This window comes from Bison bison, unplaced genomic scaffold (assembly GCF_000754665.1).
Source record: "Bison bison bison isolate TAMUID 2011002044 unplaced genomic scaffold, Bison_UMD1.0 scf7180017851375, whole genome shotgun sequence".
Taxonomy (NCBI): domain Eukaryota; kingdom Metazoa; phylum Chordata; class Mammalia; order Artiodactyla; family Bovidae; genus Bison; species Bison bison.
In genome coordinates this window covers 7,443-15,144 of record NW_011481948.1, presented here as the reverse complement: position 1 = coordinate 15,144, position 7,702 = coordinate 7,443, and the positions used below count along the sequence as shown (strand labels likewise).

The following is a 7,702-nucleotide window of genomic DNA, read 5'->3' as shown; positions in this document are numbered from 1 at the left end:
GCCTCCAGGAGGAGGTTAGGTGGCTGGGGACACAGCAGTGGAGAGACTTTTCACGCTAAACTTTTCAACTCTGAAGCATGTGAACATATTATCTATTTATAGTTTTTCTTTCGATTTTTAAAGGAACATTGTGAAAATGTAAAAATATTTCCAAAATAATTTAAAAATCACTGCTCTCTTTGTAACTGCATTCCATAACCACTAAGGGGACAAACAGAGAGACCCAGATACCATGGTCCCTACAGAACTGCCAGAGCAGGAGAAAGGAGGGATGGAGGCAGGAAAGGAGATGGAAGGAGAAGAAAGATGAGGGGAGGAGGAAGAGGAAACCTAAGGAAACAGGAAAGTAAATGAGGAAGGGGCAGGAAGGAAGCAGCACGGGGCAGAAAAAGGAAAAAATCTGAAGACCACGCTAACGAAACATCCATGTGGCACAAGTTCCAGAAACACAAGATTTTTAAAATTCTGAAAGAGACCTGAACTGACATTCCTCCACAGAAGGCATACAGATGGGCAACAGGCACAGGAAAAGATGCTCAGGAAGCGCAAATGAAACCATAATGAGCCTCCACCTCATACCTGTCAGAATGGCTATCATCAAAAAGAGATCACAAGCGTTAGTGAGGCCACAGGGAAAAGGGAGCCCTTGCGCACTGCTGGTGGGCATGTAAGCCGGTGCAGCGACTGCGAAGAGAGAACAGATTCCTCAGGAATGGAAACCGGAGCTGCTGTGGGACGCAGCAAGCCCACCTCTGAGGACGCACCAGACAGAAATGAGCCCAGACACTGAAGACACGTCCACAGATTCACGTTCTGCAGCATCGCTCCCAACAGTCCACACGCAGAGACAAATGGAAAAAGAAAATGGGCTTTAGGGACTTCCCTGGTGGTCCAGTGGCTAAGACTCCATGCTCCCAATGCAGGTGGCCAGGGTTTAATCCCTGGTGGGAAAACTAAGATCCTGCATGTCACACAGAGTGGCCAAAAAAAAGGAGGGGGCTTATGCATATGGTGGAATATTATTCAGGCATTAAAAATGAAATTCTGCCATCTGCACATGGATCAGCCCAGAGGACGCTCTATTAAAACGTTGCATGCTCTCACTTTTACGTGAAATGTAAAATAAAAGTCACACTCGTAGAAGCAGAGAGTAGAATGGGCGGTTGGTTGCCAGAGGCTGAGGGGCAGGAGAGACCGAGAGGTACTGCCAAAGGGACAGACGTTCGTTTGTGAGGTGAGCAAGTTCTAAAGACACACAGTCCAGGGACTATAATCAGAAGAGCGGGCTTCGTACTCGAAACTTGCTGGGAGAGAAAATGTGAAGCATGCTCACCCCCACACACAAAAGGGAACTAAGAGAGGAGACAGATGTGTTAAGTTGATTAGAGTGACCACTTCACAGTGCATATGGTGGATCAAATCCTTACATTGTACACAATTTTTTCAGTCCTAATTCCTTTTCTTTTCCAGTTTTATTGAGATGCATGCAGTCATGCAGCACTGTGTAAATTTCAGGGCTTCCCAGATGGCACAGTTGTAAAGAATCCACCTGCCAATTCAGGAGACACAAGAGACTTTGGGAAGATCCCCGGGAGCAGGAAATGGCACCCTAATCCAGTATTCTGGGCCAGAAAATGCCATGGATGAAGAAGCCTGGTGGGCTACAGTCCAGGGGTCACAAAGAGTGGGACGCGACTGAGCACACACACACGCTGTGTAAGCTGAAGGTGTATGGCACGATGATTCTGATGTACACAAGGAAATGATTTCCACGCTAAGTTCAGTGAACGCCCATCACCTCACAGACACATGATGACACTCTCAACCCCACGGAGAGCTGCCTGTCACACCCTTAGACACTGCACACTGAAAACTGAAGATTTTACTTGTCAATTACACCATAATAAAGCTGGGGGAAATATAAACAAGTGGAGTCAAGATTTCTAAACATCAGCAAAGAAATAAGATGCCCAGAATCAAGAGGTTGAAAAGACCCACTGAGCACTCCACAGGATGAACACAAAAGAGACCACGTGGTTTGGGGTGAAGGTAGGTGACAGGCCAGCATCAGTTATCTTAAAAAAGGAAACACTCATGAAAAACCCCCGAATAACAAAGCAGTATCGTCAGATTTTTCAGCTATTTTCATTTTTGGCCACATTGCTCAGCTTGTGGGATCTTATTTCCCTGACCAGGGATTGAACTCATGCCCTCAGCAGTGACAGCAAGGCGTCCTAACCACTACACCACCAGGGAATTCCCATCTTCAGTTTTTTGAGAGAAGCTATTTTCAATCTAAATTACGTATCTAGACAAGCTATCATCAAGTTTAAACACAGAACAGATCATTTTGGCATGCAAGGTCTCTAAAATTTAACGCTGCCTCCCACACTTTCTGAGATAACCCCCCAAAAGACGTACCACCAAAACATGATGGCAAACCTTGGAAGACATGAGACCTAAGGGGTGAGTGGTCTCCCGCAGAAGACAAAGTGCCTGCAGCCGTGGCACACGTCTAGGAAGCCCCGTCTGGAGCAGGAAGACAAACAGTTCCAGCAGACAGGCTCCCCGAGGGAAAAACGCGTAACTGACCATCTCAAAAGGCTTTTTACACAACTCATCTGGAAAACCTGAGCCTGCATTAGTAACAGATGCATGGAAAACTAAGCAAATAGACAAAAAAAAAAATTTTTTTTCACTAGGAAAATTGTGTTCAGCTAAACAATGTAACAATTAATAAATATTCATTCAAACCAAAAATTGTTGGAACTCCCTGGTGGTCCAGCAATTAGGAATCTGCACTTTCACTGCCAGGTTTAATCCCTGGTCAGAGAACCAAGATCCCACAAGTCTTGCAGTGCAGCTAAAACACAAAACAAAATTTTTAAAATAAGTAAAAACTGTTAAAACTGTGGTATATTAGGTGGGAGGGGGATTATGGGGGGACACATGTATACCCATGGCTGATTCATGTCAACATATGGCAAAAAACCCACAATATTGTAAAATAATTAATCTCCAATTAAAATAACTTAAAAAAAAAAAAAAAAGTCAAACAAAACCTGTGGCATATTAAAGATGGCCAAAAATTCTTTGTCATCCCCCCACCAAGAGATAAAGTCTATTTCTCCACATCCTTGATCCTCGCCCAGGCCTGTGGCTGCTCCCAACTGCACACAGCAAGAGCGATGTCAGGCTAGAGCTGGCCTCACCTCCGAAAGGACTGGCAGGGCTCCCCTGGTGGCCCAGGGGTTACGCCTCTGGGCTTCCCCTGCGGGGCACGGGTCCAATCCTTGGCTGGGGAAACTAAGATCCTGCGTGCCACACAGTCAAAAAACAAATAGATCAAACACATCCTTTTTTTTTAAGTGTTTTTATAAATAAATAAAAGGCTTCTCCGCAGGGGAGCTCCTTGACGGCTGAGTGGTTAGGACTTCGGGCTTCCACTGCCGTGGGCCAGTTTCAAGCCCAGGCAGTGGACCTGAGATCCCACAAGCCACGTGGTGCAACCAAGAAATAAGCAAAAGGATGGGCAGCTTCACTTCCTGCGGCAGGAAGCAGCCACCATGCTGTGAGGAGGCCCAAGCTGCCTCAAGGGTGGCCCCAGCCGGGGAGCATGGCGGACCGGGGCCAATAGCCCCCGGCACCGGGCACCTTGGGAGTGACGCAGACCGACAGCACGCCAGCAGTGACAGGTGAGCCCTGGCACACAAGTCCACACTGCGAGACTGTAAACACACACACCGCTGTGCTCTCAGCCACAGCTCTCTGGAACAGCTCATCAGCAAGGCGCAGACAGCCGGACACCACTGGACTCGGAAGACCGGGGAAGGGGAAGTGGGGCGGAAAGAACACTAAATTCTTATCTCTTGAAGATAGAACTGAACACATAACACACAAAACTCAAAGTTCTCAACTCTGTAAGATAGGCAAGTTTTTTTTTAATAGATAGATATAAGAAACAGTTGAAAGAGCAAAGCAGTTGTCTCCTTGGAATAGTCACCTAGACTGCTGCATCTCGTTCTGACCCTCACAAAGGGAACTGTCTTTAGGGCACCTGGTTCAGTCTGATGAATGAAAAGCAAACAGGAAATATATCCCTAAACATTTGGTTGGTAAGATTAGTTATCTAAGTTTCCTCCCACTTTTCTGATTCATACAAATTTTTCATGAAATGTATTCTGATTACAAGAGATAAATGTTCTGGCTGCACCAGCTCTGCTGCAGCAGGCGGATCTCCAGGTGCAGCGTGTGGGGTGCCGCTCCGGACCAGGAACGTCCGAGGCCCCGGCACTGGGCGGGCCGAGTCCGAGCCCCTGGCCCCCAGGGACGTCCTGATCAAACCACCAGAGCCGCTTTAGCTCACTGTTCACCTTGACAATCCGTCAAGGAACCACATGCCCTTGAAAAGCAGCTTTCCACAAACTCTAAGCTGGAATCCACAACTGTTTCTGTTACCTCATTCCCGTGCTGGGAACTCACAGAGGGAGGGGAGGGGAGGGGGCGCCAGGCCTGGGGCACCGGCCGAAGACGGAGCGGCTCGGGCCCTCTGCCGACAGGGCTGCTGTGAGCACCCAGGGCCTGAGACATGCACACAGGCTCAGCCTCCGCGCTGCACAAACAGAACACCGGTCACATCTTCAAAGAAGTTATAAGAAGCTGAACTTAAAGAAATAAATACTTTTTTATACAGATTTCAGAACTCAACAGAAGAGAATCCGTAAACTGTCAACATGAGGCCTAATCCCAAGGGGTCTTCCGCAATCAGGGACAATTTCTGATGCATAATAAAGAGGGGAACCCTCAGGGGCACGCCCTCGGGGTCTCCCTGAGCTCCCCTGCGGGCACTGCTCCCCCAGGCCCCCGCCTCGCACCTGAGGAAGAGCAAAGAGCCTGAAGCCGGCCAGTGCTCCCGCCCCAGGACCCCAGCCACAGAGCAGTCGGAGATCTTGGCACCCCACACTGGGCAGGGCCCAGGCTCTGAGTCACACAGACGGGACCCCTGTGGGCCCAGAGCAAGCTGCCCCACACGGACGTGCCCAGGGTCCTCAGTGCCCATCAAAGGCGTCCAGGTGGCGCTGTCCTTGGGGCACTGTGGGGAGCAGGGGCGAGGGCCGCCAGCAAGGAGCCTCCACTCGCAGGCAGGGCAGTTGGGGGACAGCAAGTCGGGAGTCCAGAGAGAAAGGGCAGTGACAGTGTGGGTGCCCCGGAGAAACTGATCTGGGGGTGAGGGCATCGACGACAGTTTTAAAAATTCCTCTTTAGCCTTGTCCTTGTTTCTAAACCTCGAAACCCAAGTAAATGAAATCTCACAAGAATAGATCTTGCTTGGACAGTGAATGGGCTGCTGTCTGGCTTTGTCAGAAACTCAGGGGTCACTGACACCCTCCCCACAACCCACGGGCCTCGTGGCTTGACTGTAGGCCCTTCCCGCTGACTCCTCTGCAGAACCCGCGCCCCTCAGCAGGGCTACGCCAGGCCTGAGCGCTGGGCCTTTGGGGAACTCCAGGCACAGTCCTCAGCGCGGTGGGCTCAGGCACCCTGCGAAGGTGGCCACCTGCCCCAGAGCTCAGGCCTCGGGAGGCAGAAGGTGGGCCCCAGCCCGTGCTTCTAAGATGGTCCGGGGTGGCCCACGCGGCCAGTCTGGGGACCAGGTCTGGAGGACCAAGTTACCGGGCAGCGACCTGGCTCACCCTGAGGCTTCCTTCTCGCCCGGAACGTGTACCTGTGCGCTGCCACCAGGAGCAGGGGCACGGGAACGTAACCAAGCACTCGGCTCTCAGGGCTCCAGTCAAAGGTCACGTGTCCCTTTCCACTGTCCAAAGCAAACCACGAAGCCACACCCAATTTCAAGGGGGGCAGTCTGCCCAGTCCCATGGGGCACTCAGAGAGACAGCTGGGGAGACTAACGCAGACAGCCAGCACACACAGGCCACCTCCCATGGCCTCGCCCCGATCCTCCCCCCACCAGCTCACAGATGACCCTGAGAAACGCGCTTTCCAAAGCAAACAGAGGCGCATCGCCCACCCTCACACGCCCGCCTGAACCCGCAAGGCCTCACGCTCCTCTGCAGATGAAAATGCTCCATGCAGCCTCGAGAGCGGCCCCCGCCCCGCAGCCTGCTCTGCACTCAGCGCCCTCCCCTCTGACCTTCGGCCCTCTCCTGCCACGGGCTCTCTGCCGGCGTGCCCTCTTCTAGAGCCCTCACCACCCGACCCCGGGCCCTCTTCCACGCTCTGTACGCGCCTCAGCCCCCAGGCAGGCGTGACGCCCTGTGGATGTACAGACGGACCAAGTGCAGCAGAGTCTGCAGCAAGTCTCCTTCACGACTTTCCCCCTCTGTCACGGAGACCACAAATGCACGAACCCGCTCCGTGTGCCGCCAGCACCCAGGCCAGCCGGCCCAGCTGCTCCTTCGCCACACAACTGGGAAGCAAGCCCCAGACGATGGGGCACTTCTTGACAAATTCTGTATGTGGCTCTACATGACACTAATTCCTTTCTTAAACAAAACCACTGTAACAGCTGAAAACAGGAAAGCTCCTGAATGAGAAACCGAGGCAGCGTTCCACTGTCACAAACACACAAGTCGCGCTCCGCCTCACCCCCACCTAACTGGCCTGCCCGGGAGACACACAGCCCCTTTGTGGGAGGGCGACCGGCCACGGTGCCTCCAGGAGCCTGCATGGCCCACACTCCCCTTCTTCTCCGGTGGAGGAGGCCTGTCGCCAGTCCTGCAGGGCCGCTCGTCCTCAGCCAAACGGCAACCCTGCAGCGCAGCCTCCTGTGCTCCTTTCCCCACCCCGGATCTCCTGGTGAGTGCTTATGGGACCAAAGGCCTGATCAGTTTTCAGGTTCGGTTATTGAGCAAGACAGTTTCACAGATTTTTCAAAGATGTAGTCTTCTGTCCACCATCTCTCCCATTTCAGCCCCCTCACAGGTCTGTCAAGTCCAGGGGAGCAAGGACACGAGTTCTGGCTCATCAATGGAACACAGCTAATTTCCTAATTCTCCATGAATGGAGGAATGCCACCAGAAGTACATGGCCATACTAACGAAATATAACAGCCCATCCTCCTATTCCTGTCTAGACGGTCTGATGTTCAAATGTCCCCTGAGAGGCAGAACAATGAGTTCCCAGAGCACAGAAGCAGAGGTCAGGCCCTGCAGGAGGTCCAGCACTTATAGCCTGTGACTCCGGGTCAGTACTTAACATCTCTGGGATTCAGCTTCCTGCTGTGAGGATTCAGTGAGAGGAGGGAACAAAGATTTGCTGCTCTAAGACACAGGGGAGCCACTCTGCACAGATGGCACCGACCTCCAGTCTTTGGGGGGCGCAGACAGAGGCCCTTATTCCTTCTTTTCTTTTTCTGCTGTGCGCCCTGGGGGATCTTGGTTCCCCAGGGAAGGACTGGACCCAGGCCCTCAGCAGGGCAACCGGGCAGTCCTAACCACCACACCACCAGGGAATTTCCAGGAAGCTCTTATTTCTAACACATACTTTAATTGTGAAAACCCAGGAATTCAATTTTTATTAAATAAAAATCTTTAGGGGACTTCCCCGGTGGTCTAGTGGCTAAGACTCCAAGCTCCCAATGCAGGGGGCCTGGGTTTGATCCCTGGTCAGGGAACTAGATTCCATATGCCACAACTTAAAAAAAAATTCCCCCCTGGCACAACTAAGATCCAGCACACACACA

At 51.9% G+C, this 7,702-nt stretch overlaps 1 protein-coding gene across 1 annotated transcript in view; it reads right to left on the bottom strand.

Moving 5' to 3' along the window:
- Positions 1-7,584, bottom strand: part of LOC104996315 (histone-lysine N-methyltransferase NSD2-like) — a 60,853-nt gene extending 53,269 nt beyond the window's left edge. Inside the window, exon 1 of the mRNA XM_010850568.1 lies at positions 5,726-7,584. The gene's annotated coding sequence lies outside the window, so the exon portion shown is untranslated. The remainder of the gene's footprint in view (positions 1-5,725) is intronic.
- Between the last annotated feature and the right edge of the window lie 118 nt (positions 7,585-7,702).